Consider the following 27,424-nt stretch of genomic DNA (forward strand, 5'->3'; position numbering starts at 1 on the left):
GCCTTCTCCATTCATCAAAAGTTTGTTGAAAAGCGTGGTTAACCAGTAGAACACAAGAACCTGTGGAGCAGACAAAGATTAATTATACCTGTACTCATGCAGCAATGTTTGTGTTCCAAACAAATTATATTTGCTTGTGTTTAAACGATGCATAAATCTGATGCGTGCAGATGAATGTGTGTTCAGGATGGGTGAGCACACTTGTTTGAATGTCATATTTATCCCTGTATTTTGTCAGAAATTAACTTCTTTGGAGTTTGTGCTTGAGCTGAGCATATGGTTGTTGATCTCTGGAGATGACAGCCTATCTGAGCAATAGCTCCTTATGGCTCCAGCTCTCCTCGGCTGGCAGATGCTTTGGGCTTTTCTACAATTAAGTGGAGATCATCACTGTTTTCTTTGAGCACTGCTGTGCCTTGTACTCTGAAGTGTTTTGTTAATCACTGTCTGCCTTCGACAGAAGCTGCCAAAGCTCTCATTAAGTTTGAATTTTGAGATGTCATGCTCGAATGATGGAATTTCATCCTTTTTCTGCATGAATGGAATTGGCTATGGAAAGGTGCCAGAAAAAAAAAAATCATGTCACTAAAGTACACTTGCTTTTTATTTTTGGGATGAAACAAAAGGCAGTTGGTGAGAGGGGTTCCCAATAATTTGTCAGTTCTGTAGCATATAGTTTCCTAGGTGATATTGTGGGGTGCTTATCCTTGCTAACAAGGATGGTTCCTTTACTGTGGGTATCAACTGTCACTCATTTTCTTGTCCACAAAGTGAACTTTAAATCTCGTCTTTTCCCTGCGCCAAGACCTTTCATACCATTTGATATTAACACTCAGTATTTTGAAACAGAAAGTAGCGTGTAAGTTACACAGAAGCAAAGCAGTTTCTTTAATAACCTGTCTAACTGGGGCAGGAGAAGATATTTGGTAGCAAAGGAGAGAAAAAAAGCCACTTTTGCCCTTCAAAATAATTGCTCAAAGTTGTATAGACTGGAAACTAAATGCATCTGTTGATTGTTTAATGATTTGCTGCAGGAAACTAAGTGTTATGGGAAATATGGTTTGAAAAGACATTACCCGTTTCTCTTGGCGAATCTAATTGTTTCAGTTGAATGAGTAAAAGTAGCAAGTAAGCCTTGAAGAAAAAAATACTTAGAGTAATTAGCTCTAATGCCTAATCACTGAAGTCATAAAGCATTTGAAAATTTATTAAACTGATATATAAAGTCCTATATTTGCAAAGACTGACATCTACTTGTTAACCAACTTCAGAAGCACCATTGTCTTTGTCTGCTTTGTCTGCAGCTTAGTTTATTTTACTCAACAGCGCATGTGATGGATATTTCTTTGAAATGTTTTAATGGTCATAAGCAAGACAAAATTCAAACCTATTACTTGGCAGCAAGGAGCTGGCTACTCTGACCTTAGTATCCTTGCTTCTCTATGAATACAACATACATATTTCCATAAGGCCAAGTATAGATTTTGTGACATACTGTTTGACTACAGTGCCCACTCCTTTTAAACTGTTTTAATGGATCTGCATGTTAGAAGTGCCTGAGTAAACTGTTAATTGAGAGTTCTGAGGCAAAATGTTAGTGTTTTCTTGTGCCTATATAATGACAAGGAAGTTACTATTAGTCTCCACACCCTGGGAGCAGCAGTGGAACACACTCTAGGTACCTTGCACTGTAATAGTAGATGAGAAGCATGTGATCTGAGATAGGAACTGGAGGAAAACAGACAAGTTTATGCACATATAAATTCCAATTTTCATCTTTTGTCCTGTATTTAGACAAGTTCACTCACCTGACATAATTTGACTCATGCAATGAGATCCTACTATCCAACTTCTCTCTCTCACTTGGGTTAAAAAGAAATGTCTTTAGAAATAAAAAAAGGTGTTATATTAAAAAACTTAGGACTATAAGACTTGGTCCCTGTTCATAGATTTGGAACCTGTGGGCTATGGAAAAAGTCACAAAACTCTGCAAACTTCATTAAGTATTTGGTCTGTATGCCTTGCAGTGACATTGTAGGACTAATATAAATTGAATGTAGATCTTTGAAAACATAACTCGCTGTATAAAAGATAAGGCAACATAACTCCAACATTCAACTGCAAAATCTAGTCCTTTCTTCATAGACCCCTTTCTCTAGACACAAAGTTTAAAGAATTATCCAGTATTCAAAATGAGCCAAGCAAGTATTCTTCCAACGAACTTTTCTGTGTGGTATAATAGAACACTTAGCAATGCTAAGTCTCAGTACAGATATTACTTATGCATTTTATGTACACTTTTCAACCCAATTCTTTGATTTATGATAGCTGTTTAAGTATTTTTCTATCATACTTATTCCTTAATATTGTTCCAAATAAAAGGTATTTCCTATGTCTTGAATAAGTTCAATTACCAAAATTAATTTTTATTAAACAATTTAGAAATATGTTAAAGTAGAACCTAAAATATGAAAATATCATGGATATTAGCAAGTAATTTGTGAAATAATTTTAAAAGATCTGATCATCAGAATGGAAAATCTCTTTTTTTATTCAAAAATCTTATTTTATCTAGTTTCATAAAGTTTTATCTAGTTTCATAGGGACAGCAAGATAAGTTGTTTATAATTTTAAATGCATTATTTTTGCAAAAACAAACATAGTAACTCCTCTTTGTAGTAAATACAAAAAGTAAGTAAAGAAAAACAAAAACACGGGAAAAATAAACAATCCTGGTACTCGGATCACCACTCAGAGTTGTTGGTATGGGTCTCTTATCTTATGTTCTTTGCTTTATATGAAGATGACCTTCTGAATTTTTATGCAATATTGAATCCCGTGGTTTCCATCTAATATTATATGATACTACATGAATTTAAGACTCTAAAACATCTTTATGCTTTTCAGATACATATTATTACCACATATATGGCACTTATATATAAATACTTATTTATTTAACATTCCACTGTTGTGAACATTTAGTCTTTCTCCAGTGTTTCACTGTATATAAGATAGTTTTTGGTATGTAAAACTATCTGATTTGGGTATCTTCTTTTTATTTTAGATTTTGAGAAACTTCATTATTGCCTAAAAGGGCATGAGAATTGTTGAGGTTGTGATACATATATATAAGACTAAATTCCTTAGCTGGACTTTGGTTTAAAGTGCAATAGAGATCCTGTTTCTACATCAGTCATAGTATTGTATCTCTCTGAATTTCTGATTAGGAGAGTGTAAATATTGTAAAGTTTTATACTTTCTTGTCACATACACACACACATATACACATACTCCCACATACACAAAACGGATCAGCAGTCTTTTGCACAAAAGTCCCGAATGCCTTTCTGGAAGGAAATGTAGACAATGATGCTGAGCTCTGTATCTGTTGGCAGTGTGACCTCTTGAGTGTTAGCAGGGAAGGCAGAAGCTTCCCCACCAAGGCCATGTGAGTTTAGATGTTCTGATGCTAGTGTCATTCTCTCCTTAGTGCCTTCTCTCTTTCCTCCCTCCACACCCTCTCCCACATTTCCACCCCTTCACCATTATCACATGGAGTTTTCAACAGCATGATGACATTTTTAGAGAATGAAGTTCAAGTAGTGCAACAGTTGGATCTGCTGTCATGTAATGAATCTCTCTACTTTTTTGGTTTTCTGTCCCATAAGGTCTTCATGAAGATTAAAGTAGATAAGCTATGTTAAGCATTTGTCAGTGTTTAGCACAAAACAAATGCTCAATAAAGCATGAATTTTGTCTTTTACTGTTAATGAAGTGGCAGAGCAGTGATAAACCCTAGAAGAACCTATAAGGGTCTATGATAAATTTCTTAACAATACGTATTAAGGGTATTCTAGTTGGGGGATAGAAAAACTATTCTAACACTTAGGAAACTCTTCCTCAGGGAGAACAAGTTCTGTCAATAATGATGTGGCTATATGGAGACATGCATCCATTTGTTTCCTGATAAGATTCTGGAGAATTTTTCTGGAATATACATCACTAAAATAGATCTTAAAGGTTATGATAAAAATTGTATTATTTGGAAACAAGCAAAAAAAATAGAGTTTTTAAGTTGGGCTGCCGCTTTGTACTTAAGTTTTGGTCTCTTTTTAAATAGAACTATTTTTCTCTATTAATGTTGCCAGTATGACCTAGGTGCCAAAAAAACTTTGAAGTATGAAAAATTACTTTTGAAAAATACTTGGATTTATTTGAAATATTAAAATGATTTAAATTGTACTCATAGTTAAACACCACATGCATTTTTGAGTATTTTAGAATAACTCCATTTTAAAAACAAAATGTGTTGCTCATTTGAGGGAAGGTCTTTAGCCAGCCAGTCTGTCACAGGCACAATGAGATGGCCTGTGGCCTGCTGGAAACAGTGCTGTTTCCTCCCTTCTAAAAAGAGAGCCTTGGATGGCAAATCATTAAGGAAACAGTTCTCTGTTGTGGAATCGATAATATTTATATCTAATTCAGAGTACTTTCTTCTGTATTACTCGTATCAAAAGATACTTAATTATCAACAGGCACTTTTTGAGGCTAATCGTTAGCAAATTATTACCAGCTTCACAAATTATACATACTGTACAGTTTATATCCTAACCTTCGATGGAGATGTCAATGGAAGTAGGTTGAGTTAAAGTACCAATATTCTGAATAAAATGAAGTCCAACCTATTAAAAGGTAACACGAGGAAATATCTTGGCTCTTCCAGCAGGTGTATTTGAAAAATATTCTTCCCTAACACAATTACTTTTTTTACTTTTCTCATACATATTATTATAAACCAGATCAGGCTGTTCTTTCTGGGTACCGCTTCCCAGAATTATGCTTTTTATAACCAGATTGGGTGTGCTCTCTAAGGATCTCTACATAATTATCTCCCTTCAAAACAAGCCCAAAGTTTTGAATGTTGAATACAAATCACAACCTATCATTTATAGATCCTTGGACTGATGAGTAAGCCTGATTTTTTTCTTTCTTTCTTTCTTTTTTTTTTTTTTTTTTTTTTTGGCCTTTGTTGTAAGGACATGAAATATCTTTCTCTCCTCTCTTCTGTCTCTTTCTCAAGGCTGTTTTTTAAGAACAGAGTGATACATTTATTATTATTACAATTGATGAACCTCTATTGATACTTCTAAAGTTCATAGTTTACAGAGTTCTCTCTTGGTTATACAAAGTATGAATTTGGACAACTGAAAAATGACCTGTATCCACCATTACAGTGTCTTACAATGTATTTTCGTTACACTATCTCTTTTTTTAATATATGTGAATTTCCTGTTACAAATGTGGGTTAAGATACATTTCATTTTGTTTTTATTTATTCAGTTTTAAAAACATCTCCTTTCTGAGCACACCTATTCTGCTCTTCCCTCCATATTGCCTTAGCTGAGCTCCTAGAATCATCTCTCCCCCTCCTTTTCCTTCTTTCCTTTGGACATCCTCTTTTCAAATGAGGATGCAAGTGCTATTTCAATCAATATTTCTTTACCAGGAATCAACTCCCAAGGCGACAATTGTTATTGAATTACTTATGTCATATATTTATTTTATCTCTAATAGTTATTCTGATTATTTCCAAGGGGAATAAAACTATATACAACATAGTCTATTGTCAGGGAGTGGAAACTCAGAAAATTAAGGAAAATATAAACTTACATATATAATGGCAATATAAAAAAACTTAATGTGCTTTTATCTCTTGCTTTCTAGAAAACATAACCTTCTCCCTAACCATCAAGTCTAAAGGGAAGTAGGTGTGTGTTACAAGGAAATGTAAGTCAGAGAGACTTAGTTGGTATTCAGCTTCTGATATTCAAAAATGGGATTGATTATGCATTTGGTCTCTAGCTTTGCAAACAAAGCAGTTTCCCAGAGGGAAAATTTTCCAAATTCCTTCTTTTGTTGTTGTTGTTGTTGTTGTTGTTGTTGTTGTTGTTGTTTGTTGTTGTTGTTGTTGTTGTCTAGCATTTGATCCTGGAGGATTTGCATCATGGAATTCTTCTAATACACAAAGAAAATATCCTTGTTTGCCATTTAATGTTTCCCAGGAAGTTGGGGTACCAAAGACTGAGGATATGATATGGTAGAAATTTCTTCTTTTCTAGTCTAGAGTGGGATTATTAGAAGCTGTGAAGAACAAAAATGAAGAAAAAAGAATTGGCCACAGTTTCTCTTATCTCAGATTTAGAGAAGGGAAGGAGGGCAGGCTTAGTAAGGTCTCTGGAGAGGCAGGGTGGAAGCACAGACACATAAGCCCAGCAGTTCTTTCTGGTCAGGTAACAAGAAACCAGGGCCTAGCTAGTGGGACATAGACAAGACCATGAAGCAGATGGTACTCAGTCTAGAGTTTTCCAGAGGAGATGCGGTGAACTGAATTATTACACCTAATACATCACTATTTCCTGTCATAGAAATATACGTTCACGCTCTCTAATATTTAAATTTCCATTGCTTCTGACAAGAGTATATGGTTATACACCTCCCCTACATAGATTTTGGCTTGGTCGTATGATTTTCTTTGGCGAGTAGGCTCTGGGCAGAAGTGATAGTATGTTAGTCTGTGCCATGGTCTTAAGGGGCATCATATGTTTCTGTTGGCCCCTCTTGCCCTTTTGCTATTCATCACAAAAAGATCCTAATCTGGGTAGTGACTGTTCTCAAAATAAAAAACACATGAAAAAGACCTGAACAGGACCTAGAGCCTAAAGCAGAGCCACTCAAGCCAAACCACAAACCTTTGTGCAAGAAAAATAAATTTGTATTTGCAAGTCACTAAAAGGTAGAGTTGAAGTTTATTTATACAATGTTGTAACAGGAGAAACTTGACCAGTACAGGGGATCACGAGAAGGACCTTGCTGCCGGATGATTATAGATTCAATTATAAAAGATTAAATGAAAGAATTCTGGTAGCATCAACATGAGCCTGGATGAGCCCTGAATCATATGGGAACACTGCCTCTTCCCAAAGAGACTAAGAGGTCAGACTAGGCTATGCTATTAAGGTGCTCCCCCTCCATGGCCAGCTGGGTGAGCAGCACCCCTATAACCTCAGAGCCTGGAGGAGACAATGGACACTTTATCTGAGCACCTGACCTTTCCCTACTTCATGTCTCACACACTTTGGTGCACCTAGACTTCATCTCACAAAGGAAAACATGGAGCGGAGAGGCTGAGAAACTGAGAGTTATCATTCAAGACAAAAAACACTCCTTAAATAAACAACTGATAGCATTACTTAGTTTAGACTTTAAAAATAGTCTTTTTATTGCTCATTTGCTTGTTTATTTCTTTCTGATAACCTCAATTTTGGGGTTAGGAGGAAGACTAGAGTGGTTCTAGGCTAAGCAAAGATATTTTTTCCTCTACCTAATCAAGGTATACATTGAATTAAGACTAGTTAACATGGTTTGTAAAGGTTCCAATAGGAAGTAAGTTATAAGCAGAAATATGTACGAATGGGAAGAGATAAAGTTTGGTGAAAGATGATTGAGGCGGATCTCAACTTTATTCCTCCTTATCTGCATTTGGTGCTTGGATATGCGCTGTGGTTGTTTGTGAAGAAGAAAAATCACTCAAAGCCAAGAATGTAGTTTTCAAATTCAAAGGAAATCAAGTTCAGTTCCTTTATGTGTATGAGACGTTTCTTACTTTTATGCTTATTTGTTACAAGTGAAGAGCTAAGTAAGAACATGCAAATGGGTGGAATTTTGCTTTAACTTCAAGTTTCTGTATGTTTTTAATAACACTTTTCTAGATAAACTATTCCCTTGATGGTTAAAAAGCAAAAGGAGAAACAGGCATCATAACCTTGTTAATTTTCTGAGAGATAACTAACAATGGAAACTTTTGTACGTTAGAGTGTCCTGTTTTAGCCAAGTAAATGTCTAATAAGTTGGCTCTCACTGTTCCAGTTATTTCTGTTTACTTCAGTTGAATCACGGAAGATACTGATATGCTTCTGAAATTCATAAAATAAGCAGACTGATAAAGAGAAACAGGTATTTTTAAAAATTAGAGCATTTGGCTTATTTTCTTAAATCAACAATACCTAACTGGATTGAGTGAGGCTGTAGATGTAGTCCATGATTTTGGTACTTATTATTAATATTATTGACCCTTAGTCTGTCACATTTTATATTCAAATACCATATGATCTTAATTTATTATAAACATCTGAAATGGGCAATGGAGTTTTCCTGTTCCTAGATTATAAAACCAAAACATAAGGGGTGAATTTATCTAAGACTATTGATGATGAAGTCCATATCTGCTAACTTAAAAAAGTTCACAATGCAGATGCACTTATTTCTAATAAAAATACCTCTTAAAATATCTTCTCTCTTTAAGGCCTTTAGATTTTACCTCTTTACATGCCTTTCATAGTTGAGTGAAATGTTTCTATTCAGATAGTAGTGACAATAGCAGTTTGAACCAGATTAGAAATACAAGGGATTCCTCTATGGGAAGATGCCTCAGAATTTCAAAGATTCTAGATTCTGTGCCTACATTTTTAGTAAAATGTTTTCACTACTGTGCTTGAAACACATCATCGATGAAAATCCTTGAGAGTACATATATTCATTGATGTCACAGCATTACCACATACGATGAAGCAGTGATTTACAAAACTACCCTTGCAGATAGGATCTGAAAGGTAAGGCTGCTTATTCTTACTTCTTCAATAGACATTTAAATCACGCATGTAGAAAACATCAGCATAATTGCTGGCTCTGATCACAACAAATACAATTTCTTATCCAGACATCATTTTATTACTTAGAGTTACATTTTACAAAGAATTATTTAATAATTCATTGGAATAGATAGCCTTTCTGTCCTTTGGTTTTTGAAAAATATTTTATTCAGCTTTTTCCTTGAAAATAACATATATAAGGCACATCTTTTAAAATCCCAAATTACCTACCATTCTCAAGCAGTAGCATTCAACTAAGAGCAATAATATAAACTTCATGTAGCTCTTTCTGAATCTAGTTTTTCTTGGAAATGCATGTACACTTTAATTCTTTGGGATCATTTCTAGATTTATTGTATCAGCACTGTATTGTAAAACTCTCAATTCCTCTTGAAAGAATGCTCTCCTGATTCTCCATGGTCACCATGGATTTATTCATTTTTGTTGAACAGAGACACTACGGTAATTTTATTTCTTGGCCTTTGGTTTCCACATGAAGAGACAGAGTACCCCATGCTGCAAAAGCCCAGTTAAATACCCCTCTGAGGGAACACTGCTACAGGTATGAAATGTGAGCAATCCTCCTGTTTTGATCCTTTTTTTTCAAATGCTTTATTAGATTATTTTCCTAATTTTTACCATCTAGTGGCCTCTTTGATACTGAGTCAAAGTAAATAATGGAGAATTTTCAAAAACTGTTTTAGATTTTGCCAGTTTTTTTTACAGAGTTAAGTTTCTTGTTCGTTTGTTTGTTTGTTTGTTGTTAACCTATGAGAGGCTTATGCACGTTAGCTACTGCAAAGTAATGTCATCATTTATGACCACTGCTCATCAAGTATTCAAAATAAGTTCATGTTGTCTTATGATTTTGGTACTCTTAGGTAAAGTGAAAAAATACTAGTGGGAACAGAAATGTTAAAACAAGAACAACAATAAACCATGTAACTTTTAAGTAGATCAACATTATCAACTACTAAGATTAATCTAATAAATCAAAACTTTAACATACATGTTTTAGAGTCAGGCTCTAGATTTTAGAACAATTTTTGTTTACTTTGTACTCTTGTAAATCATACTCAATTTCAATAATATTCTTCTTTAGGTCCATTTCCATAATATAATGTTTCATTTTTTGGAGTCTCCTAGAAGCAAATACTTTTCAATTCCTTTAGAAATAATAAGCAAAGGCAAATAAATGCATATGGAAATACACACACACACTACTCCCAGGTAGTAAAGAAAACTGAAATGCTGTCAAATGTCATAGGTTTGTTCAGGAAAGAAAACGCAGGAATCACTGAGAGTGTCTTGACATCTAGGTGTCATTCCTCTCACTATTCTTTGGTCTATATGAGCTATCATTATTTCACATATTTCCTTGACATATAACATGGGGTATTTAAAGTATTATATTTCATATATCTTGAGCATTTCAAAAGCTGTTTTATTAATATAAACATCTTTGAGACTTTCCTATGCCTTTCTGACAGAAGCATTTTCCTTATTGCACATTTCTAAATGATTTTAAGAAGTTTCACTGCCTTAGGATCTAGTGTTTGTCTCTGTGTATGTGTGTGTGCGTACATGTATGGGAGCACAGGTAGAAATACATGGACAGAGCTTCCTATGAAGTATAATATTGAGTGGGTGAGAGCTATTTAGAAATCTCCTACGTAGATTATTGGTCAGATTGTAGGGATATTTGAAGCAGAAAAGATGTTAGCTCAGCATAATGAATATGTCTGCCAGCCATTTTTATAATGACTTGCTGCAGTTTTTATTGTCTGACAAACCGTATGCTGTGCTGTACTGTGAGCTTTCTTGTTCGACATAATAAAAAATGATGCAGTATATCCCTAGAAGTCTAGCTGGGTGAATGGAAGGCAGCAGAGTTCTGCTTCTGCCAGTAGTTGGGTTGCATATTCTGTTGAAATTATTCTGCAGGTGATAAATACACAATTACCATCATTTATAATGCATTGTTCATGATCTATAGTAGACATTACTCAGATAGAGAGCTTTTAAATCCATTCATACACCTAAAATTTCTTTATACATATTAAATAAACCACCAGGTGGATTTGAACCTTTTGAGATGAAAATATTTACCTATATTTAGAAAGCCACAAAATAACTTACTGTTGGTTTGTTAATTTATTATTCTGTTTCATGTGACATAGTTTTTTAAAAAATTTGCTAATTAGAGAAAAACTATTTCTAAAGATAAAAGCTCCCAGGTACTTAATAGTTAAGTCCACCAACATTACATTAAAGATTTAGATTTAATATGAGTGATAATTTTCAATTTAACATTTCCCTATATATGGAAAGATCTATGTTTGGTTTTAATAAAAACGTATTAATATACGGTCTATGAAGTACACCGGGCGGGAGTCTTATACAATAGAACCGCACGGTATGGATATTCACTTTGGTGATAAATGCTTCATTCCTTCTTTAGAGGATTATTAAAAGCGTTCTCTGGAGGAATAAAACGGTGGAAGGCACACATTTAACAGCTCAGGTACAAAGAGTCAGATTGTGCCAGTTGGCAAAAGTTAGCAGGAAGCTGTCACAATAAATGGCAGCAGCTGCTCATAGTTCTAAGGAGTATGTCCCAGTCAGAACTGAAAACTGATGGCATCTACATTAATACTACCTTAATGGCCCATCTGCTGCTCCATAGGGTCCCTAGCTGCTGTATGGAGTCATAGGCATTTGACAGGCAGTCTCTGTATGCCAGACGCACATTGTGCCAAATGTTTTAGGCTGCTTCATCTCGTTCTGATCTGTCAGATTCTCCCTACTCATTTATCAGGCAAGGAGTTATGAGGGTTTTTCTTTTCTACACATCATTGGCTTTCAGCATTGGGGCAGCTAAAGAATTTGGAAGGCAAACTATTTTGGTTATTCTTATTTTTCTTTCTAATTGACAATGCAAGGCAAAGTTGTCTGAGATACTGCATTGTGGAGGGAGGGTTAACAAAGCGCTGTGACAAGCAAGCTCTGTGGAGAAATCAGTCGAGAGCATTTTAAAATGCAGTGCTGCAGAAGTATGTTTCTGTGATTGTATTGGAGAAAAATCATGTATATTTCTATTGAGCATTATTAACTGGGCAAATATTATGAGAGCTTACTTTTAGGGTGTTGAGATAGAAAAATGCTGATGTATCAGAACACTGTTAAAAATGCTTTGATAGGAAATAGAAAGTTAACATTTAAGAGCATTTCTAAAACTTCTGTTTACAAAGTGGAATAAATCTTACACAGCAAGTGTCAAACAGATAGAAACCAGTGTGTGTTTTGTAGCAGTTGATTAAATTGTGCAAAAATAATATTGTTCACTATTGAGGATAAAGTGTTATTTATTTTGAATGTATTGAAGGGTCGGGGCAGTGGAATTCAAATATCATCCAGTTAATAATTAATGGAAAATAGGTAATGAGATTTATAATACTTTTTATATTAAAACTTGGAAAACTTTATTGTTGAAAAAGATCTCTAGACAGTGGGATTAGACTTCACTCGAGTTAAAAGATGATTGACTTTCTCATTTGGGGGACCAGTCATAAAATGGCTGCTAAATATATACGTTTTAGAATACCTATCCTCTTTTGGATGAAAGCAGCTGACAGATAAACTTATTCCCACTGGGATCTTCCTCGCTTGCCTGATGCTTTACATGTTTCCAAAACATAATTGTTCCATATTTACAAGAGTTTTCCTGTCGATATATACTATATGGCCTATATATGTATTTTTAATTACAACATAGTCAACTTACAATTCTGCGTTAATTTCTGGTGTACAGCATAGTGATTCAGTTATACATATATATACTTTCATATTCTTTTCCATTATAGATTATTACAAGATATTGAACATAGTTCTCTGGGCTATATAGTAGGACCTTGTTGTTTACCTATTTTTTATATAGTAGTTAGTATCTACAAATCCCAAACTCCAAGTTTAATTCTTCCTTTCCCCTTTTTCCCTTCAGTAACCTTAAGTTTGTTTTCTATGTCTGTGAGTCTGTTTCTGTTTTGTAAATAAGTTCTTTTGTGTTGGCATATATGATTGTCATGGAGGCTATTCTTGCTCTCTTTGTCAATTTCCAGAGTTATTAGGGTTTTTTTGGGTCTTATTTAATTATTTTAAGAATTTATGATAAATCAAAAATTATACACACAAATAACCCTGTTAAGTGGGGATAAATAAGCCAAGTATGTCACAGGTTATGGTGTTCAAACAAGGAAGAGAGTGGAACAGAGTCAGTGTATACCAAGTTCCAGGAGGTTTCTCAGTCACAGTCAGTTACAACAATGTTAACAATAGTTTAAAAATCACTATTAAAATATGTTGCTATGTTTTCTTAGAAACCTAATCAACTTGCCTTAAAGAATAGATCATGTGTAAGTGACAGAGTGTAATACACATATGTGTGTATGTGTGCACGTGTATTCTGAAGGAATGCAGAATTTTTTGGTAGGTTCACATATTTAATTATTGTTAATATTTTCTTAATTTCTGTGAGTATCTGCTATTTCAGTATACATTTTTAAAGACAACAGTCAACAAACAAGTTTTCATATACTGTTTTAGACATTCTTAGGTTGCATTAAATAATTCCTACTTTCAAATAGATCCAATATTACAGTGACTGTTTCCCAATCTGCCAGTAGAATTAAAAACTCAATTAAATATCAAAACGAATTTGTAATTCATGCTATTTATTATTAGGACAGCACACCTGAGACATACTGTCTGGGCAGATATGTAGCCGATAAACTTTTGATAAAAAGGGTCAGAAACAGCCCTGTTTTCTTCTTCTGTGCTCTTGCATCACTGATTTTCCTTTGCATTTGGAAAGCTTCTAAAATTAAAAAACAAAAACATGTAAAATTTGGTATGTAGAATTTGTTAGAGAGCATGTTAGGAGCACTAAGCATTGTGTTTGATCTTTACAACAACATTGTGAGTAAAGTATTACTCTTTATTGTTCTAAACAGAAAATGAGGCTTTGGGAATGTAAGTGATTTACCCAGGGTCATGAATGAGATTGAATTGAATTTGAACCAAGTTTGTGAGAAGTTAAGGTCTTACTATATCATTATTTCTAATTATATTTCAAAAAAGATAATATGTCTTACCTATAAGGGATACCTTAAAGAAAGCAGGACTGAAAGGAGATGTGTGGTCCTTGAGAAAGAGCTCACCATAAAAGGAGTCTGACAGACAAAGGGAGCCCAGGGTCAAGTCCAATATTGCAGAAGGGGAGTGTGAGTTCTTACACAGCATCTTGGGGACAGCAGGGCTCATCATGACCTAGCCATCTCTTTGACATTTGAGGGCTCTTAGGAAGTGGCTTTGTCTGTGGAATAGAAGGGCTACAAATCTTTGGGGTCGAGGCTGCTTTGCTGTGGGACAGCCCTTGATGAAATGTTAATAGAAAAAGACAGAGTCCTGCTTCTCACTCGGAGGGAGGTGGCACTGATGATGAATTTCTAGTGTAAATAACATCCAGTTGGCTCCAGCAGTTGCTTGTGAACTACCACTGAGGCATCTGGCCCAGAGAAATACCCCTCAGTTCTAGTTTCTCTTACTGGAGACAACAGTGTCCAACGAACAGCTTGATTTGTGAAGGCAGGTTAGCAGACAAAGAAATTTGAAAAATTGGAGCAGAAAAACTCAGAAAAGAGAAGCCCACCTGCAAGTCAAATGAATGCAAATACTCCAGATATTTGGAATATTTATGTAAATTGCCTCTATCGATACACAAAATCATCTGAAGCCTGAGACTGTAGGATTCGTAGTTTTTGGTCTTTGTTGAAATCCATTCTTCTACAGATACTTTAGTACAACTTCAGTAGATAGATAGAGATATGGAAGGTAGACATCTTGTTTCCACATGGCAATGACTAGCATGTAGGAAGGAATCCAAAGTAGCAGGTCATTTTATTATTGCTACTATTTGGAGTGGAATTTTTTTTCTAGAATTTTATCTGAGGCTTTGGGTGCAAGTACTATTTTCCCAGAAAAAGAAATTAAAAGAGAAAAAAAAAAAGAAAGAAAGAAAGAAAAGAAAAACAGGGAATCTAAGGACAGAAACAAAACAGAAAAATCATTCTCTCAGGTGTTATAGCTCTAATGTGACCATTTCCTACAGAGATTTCAATGCAACGTTTCCCAATTAGAAATGTTTTTGTCTTTTTTGTCTTTTTCTTTTTAATAACTGTAAAAGCTTTTTCCACATAAGTTCTTCTCAAATGTTTTATAAGATTGTTTTCTTTGTGCTGTCCATGAGCTCATATTGCATATATATGACAACATTCTCATAAAGAATAGTGAAGAAGGAGCTAGCAAAATAATGGCTCACTACTTCCAGCTGGATAAGTTGACAAGATCCTATCTTGACAGGTTTTGCTGAGTTAAAGAATCTTCTGGAGAGTACTGAATTTTTCTTAAGACACAATCCTGAAAATGAAAGAATAAATGTGTAAGAGAGGTGACAGAGATGGCCTTAACAGGAAAATTACCTGGAAAGAAAGTGCCTTTGGATTTATTTTTGAAGGAAACTGATGTCGCGAATAGAATTCTAAGGGAAGCCAAGTTGTTCTCATGTATTCTTCTAGTACTTCTGACGGGATCCTGCCTGGCATTTGCATCTATAAATCCAGTTTCCTCATTCAAACTGAGCTCATCTAGAGCTCATCTGGAAGAATATGTCTTGTAAACATAGCTACATTTTGGAAGTCTCTGTTGGTTTTCTTGTTTAGGTAGGTGTGTGTGTGTGTGTATTTCTTTATATTAGTGGTAATAGCTTATAAAAGTTTTAATTGGCTAAACTCCTTCCTATTGTGCAGCTAGCCAGTATACTTTCTCTTCTAGGTAGTCTACTGCTATAGTAGCTAAAATCAATTTAACTTTTATAAATATTAATCCTTAAATGTGTAATTGATCCAGGAATTTCTGAGGGCAGGATAGACTCTTATTAACAAATTCGTATTAGCCTCTCTCGTTATCTGAACCCTGATTTGTCTTTGCAGTGTCTTTGTCTTTCAGATGATGCTGGGACCTCCCCAGCTACAGTGGGGGGAACTTGGTTTGTCCAAACTACTAAAAAGGACCTCATTCTTCTTACCAAGTGATTGGTTTAGAGATTGAAGATTGACACAATTCTAATCCATGTTTTTTTCTTTTAATATACCAAGCATGGTTTAGCAGAAAGTTGGAAATAATTTCTGTCATTGATGCCATTGAGCTATTAAAACAAAATGCCAAAAAATAGCATTTGAAGAATTTTATGTGAGATAATAAACCCCTTACTATTTAAGTAATTTTGAATTGAGTCTCAGTTGCTGTCAGTCAATTCAAATTATTCTAGCTGACACATTCCATCTACATAAGAGCTTACAACAAAACATCTTGTAGTGAGTTTGTTTGAGTATCCTGGTCTAGTCAGAGAAGAATTTATGTAAGAGTTGAAGGTGAGAAAGGCAGGTTGGAATTAGACTATAAGATTCTTCAGTTCCAATTTTAGGCATTGACCTGCATCATGTAGACAAAGGGGAAGTAGTGTCTTGGTGACATTGATCTTGATCTTGTTGCAGTACATAGAATCTATTGGAGGAAAAAGACTAAAAACAGGGAAATGCATTAGGAGTCCAAGTGTGAAACAGTGAAGACTAGCATGGTAGTAATGATGAAAACGAAGGGTTCAAGTGAGAGAAGCTTGAAAAACAATAGATGGACATGGTGACTGATTAATACAGGGGAAGAAAACATCAACAAGACGATGGTTGTTCTGAGCTCTTGAGCCTGAGTAAATGAAAGAATGAACTCATCAGCTGAAAACAGGTCAATCAGGAAATGAAGTTATTTTTGAGAGAAACTAAATTGAATTTAAGATAACAGTGGGGTGTTCAACAGAAGATATCTATTATGCTGCTGGAAATTCAGAACCATCCTTTAAGATGAGAGTTTCAGACTGATTTGAGCTATATTTTTAGATACAAAACCAATTTTTTTGTACATCAACCACACTTTTCTTCTACATGTGGTATAAGTCTCAGTAGGAACTTACATTTGGTTAGCAGTATTTGAAAAAGACATTTGAAACTCCTACATCTTAAATTTAATTCCCATTTATTATATAGTAGCTAATTTGTTCTTAAGTAGGTGATAATAGAGATTGTACTCTTAAAATAGAGACTGGTTATTATGTCATTAGAATGTGACTTTTGATAAAACTTCTTGAGACTGTAGAAATGAAGAAAAATATATTGGAGACAAAGGTTTTGGGGTGTGTGTGTGTGTGTGTGTGTGTGTGTAAAATCATTGTGATCCAGCTACATGAGGGGAAAAAAACACCTATTTTTATTAACTCTGGTAAATCAAATAATTTTTTTTTGATAGAAAAAAATCAAAGAATCTTGTGTTGTTGCTATTGCTCTACTTGGCAATATCAGTTGTAATAAGGGAGGGTAGAGGCAAAAAACAACACATTTTTGTGCAAAGAGAAGCCATAGTAGGCAAATCTGATATAAGGCTTGGAAAATGAGATGCTAAAATTTCTGGTTAGAGTGTTCATTTTTTTAAAAGGATCTAAGAAAGGCACTAAGAGCAACATCAATATAGGTGTATGATAACACAGAAAGGATGTTTGAAGAGAGATTGGACAGCCTGTGACTTGGTTCAGTTGCTGACACATGGTACTGACTTGACATATATTGACCAGGTCAATTCAGTGACTGCATTTGAGTGTGGTTTATAGAATGTTGGAGAGCAATATTCAACATGTGACTGCTCGAATTGGATTCATGATTGTCTAGCTGAGGACCCTCAGCGAGGTCTCTCTCTCATGCCAAGTTTCTCCATCTGCTTGATGGGAATAGCACATTCTCTAATTTACAGAATTGTAGTCAATACTTTAAAATGTTTGTATGTCTTTAAAAACCATAAAATTTTATAAGTACACAAGGAACTAAGATCATTTTGTTTGATTGAGAATAGTAATTTTTGACTATTTTCAACATAAAAATGAAGGCAGCCAATGAAGAGTCACACAACCGTAGGGGAAGGAGGCCTGCCATTTAGGAAATGATGCAAACCAGAAAGGAAATTATTTTGGATTGTAGTTTTAAGTATTTGCTCTATTCATTATTTTGTTTTACTCCTTCAGGAGCTCAGGTAATATGACTATTACTCCTTTTTTACTGGTCTTCTATTTCTGCTACTTCCTTTCTATGCCTTTTTACTTCTTTCATTATACAATTTTTATTTTCTTGGCTGCTTTCCTGCCTGTTTTCATTGCCCGTTATTCAATTTCTACTTAAATCTATTCTACCTTGGGCACCTTGTAGTTTATTCTTTATTTCTAAAATAATTTTACTTGTTATTTTTCCGTTTTTTTCCTGATTTCAATTTCTTTTTGTCATTTCTCCCGATTTATGTCTGTTCCTGTTTATTGTATTTGAATTTCTGATTCAAGCTGTCTTTTCATATCCTCAAAGGCTGGATTAAGCATGGTCAATCATATATGGAATGTTGATTTTTTTCATTTTTTCTACTTCCTGGTTATTTTGCAGGAAGGTTTTATTCAGTTAGTTTATGTGACATTTTGTTTCCTGATATTTTATGATAGCTTCATATGAACTTGTTGAACTTCCTCTTGTTCACTTTTATGGTGTTATGTTTTAAAAGATTCCAAGCTTAATGTCATCTTTATTTATTAGTAGAGCACAATCCAGGTACTTAATCTATCTTTTCTTTTCTTTTTTTGTATTGGTGTGGTGAAATAGAGGTTTTAAGTCCTCTCATTTATGGTTCTCTTTTGTTATGACAATAGTCTAGATTACCCACATATACGCACATACATCTAGGACTTTGAGGTAAGCAAAGGCAGACCTAGAGAAGCTTTCCTAAATGACAGGCCTCCTTCCTAAAGAGTTGTATGATACTTCAATTGGCTGCATTTACTTTATGAGAGAAATAGGCAATATTCTTTTACTCTAGGCTTTATATAAATGTGTGTATATGTATATATATTATATATATATATATTATATATAATATATATATATTACTCTAGGCTTTATATAAATGTGTGTAAAATATATATATATTTTCCCTTCACCAGCCAATTGCCAAGGAGTGATTTTTTTCCATTCTTCTTTGTTCTATTTTCTTTCCCAGAAGCTATACATTTTGAAAAGTACCCCATTTAGATTGAACCTGTCCTCTTAAAGCACTTGTACTTTGAAGTTCCTTCCTTATAGTTGCTGCTGTGTTCTGCCTGAACACATTTTTAGTATCTTTAGATTTAAAATGCACTTAATCTTTCCGACAACTGTTTGGATTCCCCTCGGATCCCTTCACTAGTTTTCTTTCTTCTTCCCTAAAGTTTTTCTGGCTCTGCTTTTGCTTGCCTCAAAGTCCTGCAACGGGGCGAGAGGGCAGGGGTTGAGTAGGAGCAGAAAAGATGGTATGCAGGGATGTGGTGATTCTTCTTTTTTTGCTTGTAGTTATTTTGATGTTCCAGTATTGTCTGTCTTTAACTGATGTTGAGGGCATCGTTGTATGTAGAATTTAATTTGCTTGTTTCTCTTTTGGGTCAATAGGGGTGTTAGGAAGCTATGCACTGCCACTGTCTTTAGCCTCCCAGAAGCACCATGATTTCATGTATAACTGTTATGCATATCTGTGTACAAGTCTTTTGGAGCATGCATATTTTTATTTCTCTTGAATAAACATCTAGGGGTGCAATTGCTGAATCACAGGATAGGTATACATTTAACTTTTCAAGACATTATCTCTAAAGTGTTTGTACCAGTTGGCTCTCCCACTTACAATAGAGAGGGCTATATATTCTTTAATACAGACATTAGGGAGGATTAAAAATATGCCATGTTTTGTCTTCCATTATTGCTGTTGCTTTCCATTATATTGGATCTTTCTTTTATCTCTGGTTACATTTAATATCTTCTTTTTGTCTTTGATGTTCTGCAATTTTACCATGACACATTTGTGAATATTTTTATTTATAATGCTTGAAGTTCACTTGGCTTTCTTGGTCTCAGGTTTAGTGCTTTCCCATAAGCCTGAAAAATTCTTTACCATCATCTCTGATAATTGCCTCATCTCTTTATCATATTCTTCTCCTAAAATTCAAAGTTCTGGTACATTAAAACATTTTAAATTATCTTTTAAACTTTCCATTCGTTGGTTTGTTTGAATATTTCTTTTATGTAAATTCTTTGGATCTATGTTTCAATTCAATAATTCTCACTTGACCAGTGAGTGTTATGCTCTTAAATATGTCCAGTTGGTTTTACATTTTAATTATATTATACATTGCAAGAGTTATATTTTGCTTTTTTTCATTATGATTGGATACCCTTTATGGATTTTTATTCCTTGCTTGTGTTTTTAAACTTGTTTTTTTAATTTATTTCTTCATATTAATCATAATTATTTTATATATGATTGCTGGTAATTTTAATATCTAAAGTCTTAAAGGATACTAATCTGCTATCAATTGATTCTTTTAGGTATCGTTCATGGTGCCTTTTTTCCCTATGTGTTTGTGATTTTTTAAAAATGTAAGCTGCTTATTTACCTTAGAGATTTTTGTCTAGAAATTTATTCTTACTTCAGTTAAAATTATATTCTTCCAAAAAGATTCGTGCTTGCTTCTGTTGATTTCCTCAGAGAGTCATGCTTGCTTCTGTTGAGTTCCTCAAATAATAACCAGGGCAACTTAAAATTAAATTTTCCACATGAGGCTTTTCAGATAACAGTTACTACACATTAGAGGGCAGAGATGAATACAGCATATTCTTAGGGGAGAAATTTTGTTTGTTTGTTCCCTTCACTTAGTGCCAAGTTTGAGACAGTTGGCTTTTCTTGTTCTTCACTTCTTTGTGGCACCTTCATTTTTACTTTACCAGTACACTGATGGTGTGTCCACTGAGGTCTTACTTTGATAAAGAGGATTTTTTCTTATGTTCCTCGCCTTACTAGGCTCTAGCTTTATATCCTGTTCCCCATGACATGTGACCCCATGCAATCATCAATGGAAAATCAAGGAAATCTGGTTTTGTCAAAACACTTCATGGAAAGGTTAAGCTGCCTGGGTTTTCTCTTTTCACTAATTTTTAGCCACGGTGAATTCCTTGCTACATTTTAATTTTTCCTTATTTTTTAATTATTTATTTCAGTGAATTTTATCTGGTTGATTCTCCAGATTCTTGTCTGTCATTCTGTTAGATCTGGAAATCTCCATGCTCTTTTAAGGTGGCTTTTGAAACACCAGTGGAGATGTCTGTGTAGGTTGATGAACTGGATACTTTTTTTGAAGTTACCCAGAGCCTTGAAGAAAATAAATTAAATAATTATGTTTCCAAAATTAGAAAACATTCCATGTAGCTCTATGTTTCTATCAACAATCTACATTTATTTGAAAGTTTATTAAAATGGGTATAAAACACCAGTGTCTCCATGATACAGTCTTAACTATTTCTATGGAAAAAAAAATCAGGACACAGATTAATTCCAATTTAAGTTTAGTATGTTAACCATATTATCTGAAAGTTATACAATGCCATTATTTCTCAGTCAGACTATCAATAACTATATAGAAGAAACAAAAGCAGAAAGAGTTTTCTAGGTAGAAGATGAAAGTAACACTTTTAAAAATTGTAAGCTGTTTAAGGGGCTAAATTGTTTAGAAATGGAATAAAACAAAGGCAACAGTGTTTTAAAAAATGAAGAGTTGATTCCAGAAACCAGTAAAATTGGTAAATATTATTGTAATAAAGGAATCAGCAAGGTAAGAAATAATTAGCTTTATTAAACCAGAACCATTTTGTATATGAAATTTAACTTTATTTTTAAGAGGCTTAAATTTTAATTGGAATTATTTTTATTTTGATTTGAGTGTCTCTAGTTCCAAAGTTTAAATGAAATCAAACTCAATTGGTACATACCTATTTTAAAATATGACAGCAATTTGGGAATATATTGAAAGCTATATGCTATTAATTTGAGGTTTTGGATAGACAATGCCATCGATTCTAGACAATCCTTTGGCAATAGAACATATGTACATAAGCCTTCCCTCTGAATATTGAAAGTATCTCTTAAATCTTTATTTTCCTGGAAATTAAAAAGCAACCTAAAAACATTTTAACTTTTTAAAAGTGCTTGGTTTTCATATTCTGTGGCTAAGTGGTAAGAGCCAGGAATTGGAGTCTTTTCCATGCATAATTCATACATACATGTACATACTTTTGTCTTCTTTGTTTATTGAAATATTCCCTCCTATTAAGAATCATTGAACCTTGGTTATTTATTTTGGTATCAGTAGGGTCTAGTTCAATGCTTGGCAACTTTTAGGTGCTAAACAGTATTACTGAATCAATAGCTTAGGGAATTTCTGATTTTTTTATCTCTGAATGTTTGTAATGTATGGATTTGCAAAGTTTTCACACACATACATGTCCATACTTTATATTTATGTACATCTTTAGTTCTGAAAGTCTCTATGGAAATCGTGTATACATACTCTTCATTTTTCTAGTGTTAAAAAATGAAGCCTTGAGAGATTAAGAAAAATAATTATTTTAGATCACAATACTAGTGTGGTCCAACTGTGACTATAACTGAGATTTCCTGTGTCAGTTACATGTACATTTATTTGGGAGATGAGGGAATAAAATTACCTTGTAAGAAAAAATTTGATTACAGAAAACTTCAAATTTGCAGTCTTCTGCGTATTCGTGTTTAGAAATACTGTGAGCCTTTGGCCGGTATCCAGAATACAACATGGACATTTAGAGGTTATCTATTTCAAATTGCTGCTCCTATAAAGGAAACCTAGTTCTTTTGGAATTTATTTAGGTTATCTTTCCTTATCTAACTCTATTCAGAATTGAAAGCACTGCAGTCAGATTTAGCTATTCTGCGTTTGTGGACTTGTTCTGATTTTCCTTTTGTCTGAACACATCTATATATTATCCTGCGTTTATGTAAGTTTTGTATTTGAAAGCACTTCTACATCTATTATCTCACTTTATCTTTACGACAACCATCTGTGCTGCATTGGGAGTTACTATTATTACCACTTTCCAGCTGGAGAAAATAATACTAAGGAAGGTTAAGTAGTTTGTTCAATACCACATAATTATTAGAGGAGCCACAGGACTAAAATCTAGGGGTTGTAAATATTAGCTTATGTAAGTAAGAGCTTTCTCTTTAGATGATACTGCATGCTTTTCATATCCATGGTGAAATTAATTTATTATATATGCAAGGAATATAAACAGTATTTTATCAAATATTTGAATAATGACTGAATTATTTTTGAGTTGACAGAGTAATCATTTGACTTTAACATGGTCTTGTTCATAAAATTAAGCATGTCACTTTGTTTATTGCTATTTATTCAACAAATGTCTTGAGTTTTTACTATACACTAGGCATTCTTCTAAGCAGTGTTTTTATCTTGATGATAAAAATAATTTTTTAAAGAAAATTAGTGCATCTTCACTCAGCTAAAAGGAAATATTATGTGAAAATTTAGAGTTAAGACGAGATAATTTGGACCTCCAATTTATACTATATTCTTGTTTACACTAGTATGGAAATAACACAGGAGTTGAGAAGTCCAAATGTCACTTTGACATATACCCCAAATTATACTCAGATGTCATAAAGCCATATGTATACAAAGAATCTTATAAAAATAGAATCTTTTAACAATAGAATAACAAGGTAAAGTTAATGCTTAAACTTTTATCATATAGGAATAAAGTATTCACATAAGTGAAATTTCTAGACTACTGAATATCAACTTTTAGGGTACCTAGTATTAACAATTTAGATGAAATATTTCTAAGAACTAATACACAATTTTATTTTTTTTTAATGTTAAACTACCTTTAAATGTTTGTGATGACTCAACCTTGTGTTATGCTTCTATGTGTTTTAGTATACTGTTGTGGGAGTTTAAGGCACTGTGTGCTTGGTGGTTCTCTTGGTTTTATTTTCTCTTCTTTTTAAAATATATTATCCTGTCAGCTTCTAAAAGCACCTTGCTGACTGTTTGTTTTCAATTTATTTTCTGCATACTGTTACTTAGAAAGAAATAATCTTTAAAAGGTAAATATGTAGGTATCTTTAGGTTAAAATTAGCTTACTTCTCATTAGAGACAGAATTATACAATAAAACAACTAAATATATATAAATGTATGGATAAAGTTTAATATCATGAATAAACAAAAGTGCCTATTAAAACAATAAAATTCTAGTTTTCACTTAGCAAATTAGTAAATTTTTATATTAATGCTTAGATTTTTAAGTGTGAAAAAATGGTTATTTTGTATACTGTTGCAATTTAGCAATAGGTATCAGGATCTATAAAATCTTAATTTTAACATAGAAATTATACTCTTGTGTATCTATACCAAAAATTTTAGGTAATTTCATGAATTTATAAGTAGATATGTGTATATATATATCTTGTACATTATTCCTCTCTGTGTTTTCTCAGAGGCAGAGGTAGGTGGATAGGGAGATAGGTTGATAGACTGACAGATAGAGAAAGAGAGATGTATGTGTATGTGTTTAGAGGAGGTATAATAAATTATTAAATAAAAAATCAAGTTTTAAGTATTGTATATTTAATAAAACATTTTATACATTTATAAATACATAGAAAAGAAATTAGTCTGAAATGGTTGATACCAAATTGTCAATAATAGTTATCGCTAGGTGGTAACGATATGAAAGATTTTCTTTATTTTCACATGTCTTTATAATAGTCTTTTTAAATCAGCACATATTAATTTTATTTAAAAATATTTATTTTAATGGTTTAGGAAGTAGGGAATAAGAGTATACCGGCAGTAGAATTAAGGAACAATGCTGCGTCAATAGCGGTCTTGACAGTTTATATTCTGTTAAGAATTTTGACATCGTTTAATTGAGTAAGCACATCTATCTGTCTGCCATTATATGTGCTGTTTTGTTTAATCCTTATAGTGTATTATTTTCCCATTTTACAGATATGGAAGCTGAGATTGAGAGTAACTTACCTAAGGTGCTTTTTTGCTTACTTGTCATCAGTAGCAGTAAGTATGTTACTTGGAAGAATTATAATACCTACAGATACTAAACCAGTGAAACGTTGTTTAGGATTATAAATTTTGTTCTCTCTTACTTTGAAAGGTATTCAAATTCAGTACAATTACAGGGCAATATAGGGCAAGTCCATAGAAATTACTATTTTTTCCAATGTATCTTATTGTATGGCTTTAAGTATAAGGAGTGGCTTAAATTCTGTGTGAGATAAAGACATACAAAATTAGTTTCTTTCACAAAGAAGCTACAAAAATAAGCTGAAAAAGAACATCTAAGTAGGAAATAAATATCATAAGGTAGGTACAGGTCAAGTGGGAATTTAGAAGAAGGAAAGAACTAGGATACCTCGGAAGAATCAGGAAATGCCAACTGGTCAGCTTATGAGTTGGATCTTGAGAAGTGGATAAGATATAGAAATGCAAAGATGAGAAATGCGTGGAGTGCGGGTGTGTGTGTCCCACATATCCCAGTCCTAGGGGATCCTATAAGTAAAGCCAGAGATATGAGAAAGTATTGGACACTTACTTGGAACTGAAAGTGATTCTGCAACTTTTGCACACAAACAAGGTTTGTGAGACTTGCAAGGTCTATAGGAAAATATTAGGCTGATAAAGAGAGTGATGGTCATATCCTGGAGAGCCATGATACCAGGCCAAGGGGTTACAGTTTTATTTTATTGTCAACAGGGAGTCACTGAAGCATTTCTATTGCATAATGATCTGATCAGAGTTGGAAGATTAGGAAGATTAGGCCAATAGTAACACATTCAGTGGATTATTAGGGAAGAATCTAGAGTTAGGAAAGTAAACTAGGAAAGTTTTCAAAGGTTCCACGTGTAAAACTACATCTTTGCCTTTACAGGATCCATAGAGCTGATTATATGAAACTTTGGCATAAAGGGAGAATGTACTATGAAAGAAAGAGATGAAGTGCTTTGCTTTGAGAGCATTTTATATGAAATGAGTATAAACTAATTAAAAGTTAATGAAAAATTATACATAATTCTGACATTCATCCTCTTTACTTGGATTTTTAATATAGAAACTCTTGTATTTACAGAGCTCTTGGCTAGAGCATGGTTGGGATTCTCATTGTCTGAGCATGTAAGTATAAATAGGGATGTGCCAGCTCCCCATCTTGTATTTTCAACTGAATCACAAAGCAGCTTGGAGTGTTTTCTTTGCTCTAGGAAAACACAGTGAACCGAGTGCTAAAGGACAGGAGTCTGACTAAAGCAGCCCAGGTGAGAGAGAAGAGGGCAGTGTCAGAACTTCTGTCACAGAATGAAGGAACCTAGCCATAAGATGATGCAAGAAGCTGAGGGGACTTACTAAGCACTGAGCCAAAGGGCAACAGTGATTGTGTCATGAGAGTTAAGAATGAAGAAATCCAGCCAGAGCCTTCCCCAAAACACAGAAAATGTGGTAGATTTAAGCATATCCCTAGAAAGATCTTGAAGCCATCTTATAATAGGAGGAATTATTTGAGAAACTTTTGCCTTCTCTGGCCCCCCTGCCTCTTTTCATATTTCTCTGAACTTTACTTGCTTTATTCTTTTTGGAAATGATAGAAGCTCTAGTTAGTAATGGAAAGGTTAGTAATGGCATATGGGAATACCATATGAGGAAAGAGGGAGAAAGGAACTTACACCCTGCCTCCAAGAGACTTCAGGGTTTTTCCTCTAACAAGTGAAGAAGTTGGAAAGGTTAACTTGTATCAAGTTCAACCTTTCAGTTATTATTTGAATCTGGACTGTCAAAATTTTGAATTGAGACTAGTACTAGGAGTAACCAGTGAACTCATGGGGCCCCTCCTGAGTTTTCATCTGGGAATGGGAATTGGTGAAGAAAGATACACACATCAACCTGATGTAAAAGGAAACTGATAACATGATAAACTTCCTTTCATGTTTTCATTTCATGACTCCTGCTTGTTTAGCTTAATACTACGGTGTTGGAGAAACAAAAGTTGCAAGTTATGAAAATGAAGATTTTCATGAAGTCAATGGAAGTGATATTGGGATCTGATTAACAAGTGAAAAGTTGACAGAGTCAGAAAGTTAACAAGGAACAGAAAGTCAACAAGCATGATGTTCAGTGAGTAAATCAGGGCATGGACTTCTCTGTCATAATGTAGTGATGATTAGAGTACTGCATGCATTTGTCAAAAGTTATCAAGCTCTTCACCTAACATTAAGGAATGTTATTACATGTAAAATAAGCACCAGTCAAAAAAAAAGAAAATACATTTTTTCCAGTTTTATTATGTAGAATTATTATAGTTTGACTGCACATACACATTATATTGCATATAAATACATGTAAACAGTATACTGCACATTTTTTTAGTTTTCATGTATGTACTGATTATTGTTTCTAAGAACAAATTCGATCTTTAACTTTTTAAACTTACATAGTTATCAAAGGAATAAAGCCAACTACAAAATAAGAATCAAGAGAATGTGGTAATCCAATCATAAAGGATAGTCAAACGTGCTTACACATATTCAAGAAATCAAAATAATAATTAGTTCATTTGTGTCATTATTATTGTTATTATTTATTAGACTCTT

The 27,424-nt window shown here is 33.7% G+C and overlaps 1 long non-coding RNA gene across 1 annotated transcript in view; it reads left to right on the top strand.

The window, feature by feature from the left end:
• The window catches only part of LOC123615188 (uncharacterized), a 464,042-nt gene that overhangs the window by 412,112 nt on the left and 24,506 nt on the right, over nucleotides 1-27,424 (top strand). Inside the window, exons 12-14 of the long non-coding RNA XR_012505525.1 lie at nucleotides 24,777-24,842; nucleotides 25,912-25,955; nucleotides 26,791-26,948. This is a non-coding gene — a long non-coding RNA (uncharacterized LOC123615188). The remainder of the gene's footprint in view (nucleotides 1-24,776; nucleotides 24,843-25,911; nucleotides 25,956-26,790; nucleotides 26,949-27,424) is intronic.

Source organism: Camelus bactrianus, chromosome 3 (assembly GCF_048773025.1).
Source record: "Camelus bactrianus isolate YW-2024 breed Bactrian camel chromosome 3, ASM4877302v1, whole genome shotgun sequence".
Taxonomy (NCBI): Eukaryota; Metazoa; Chordata; class Mammalia; order Artiodactyla; family Camelidae; genus Camelus; species Camelus bactrianus.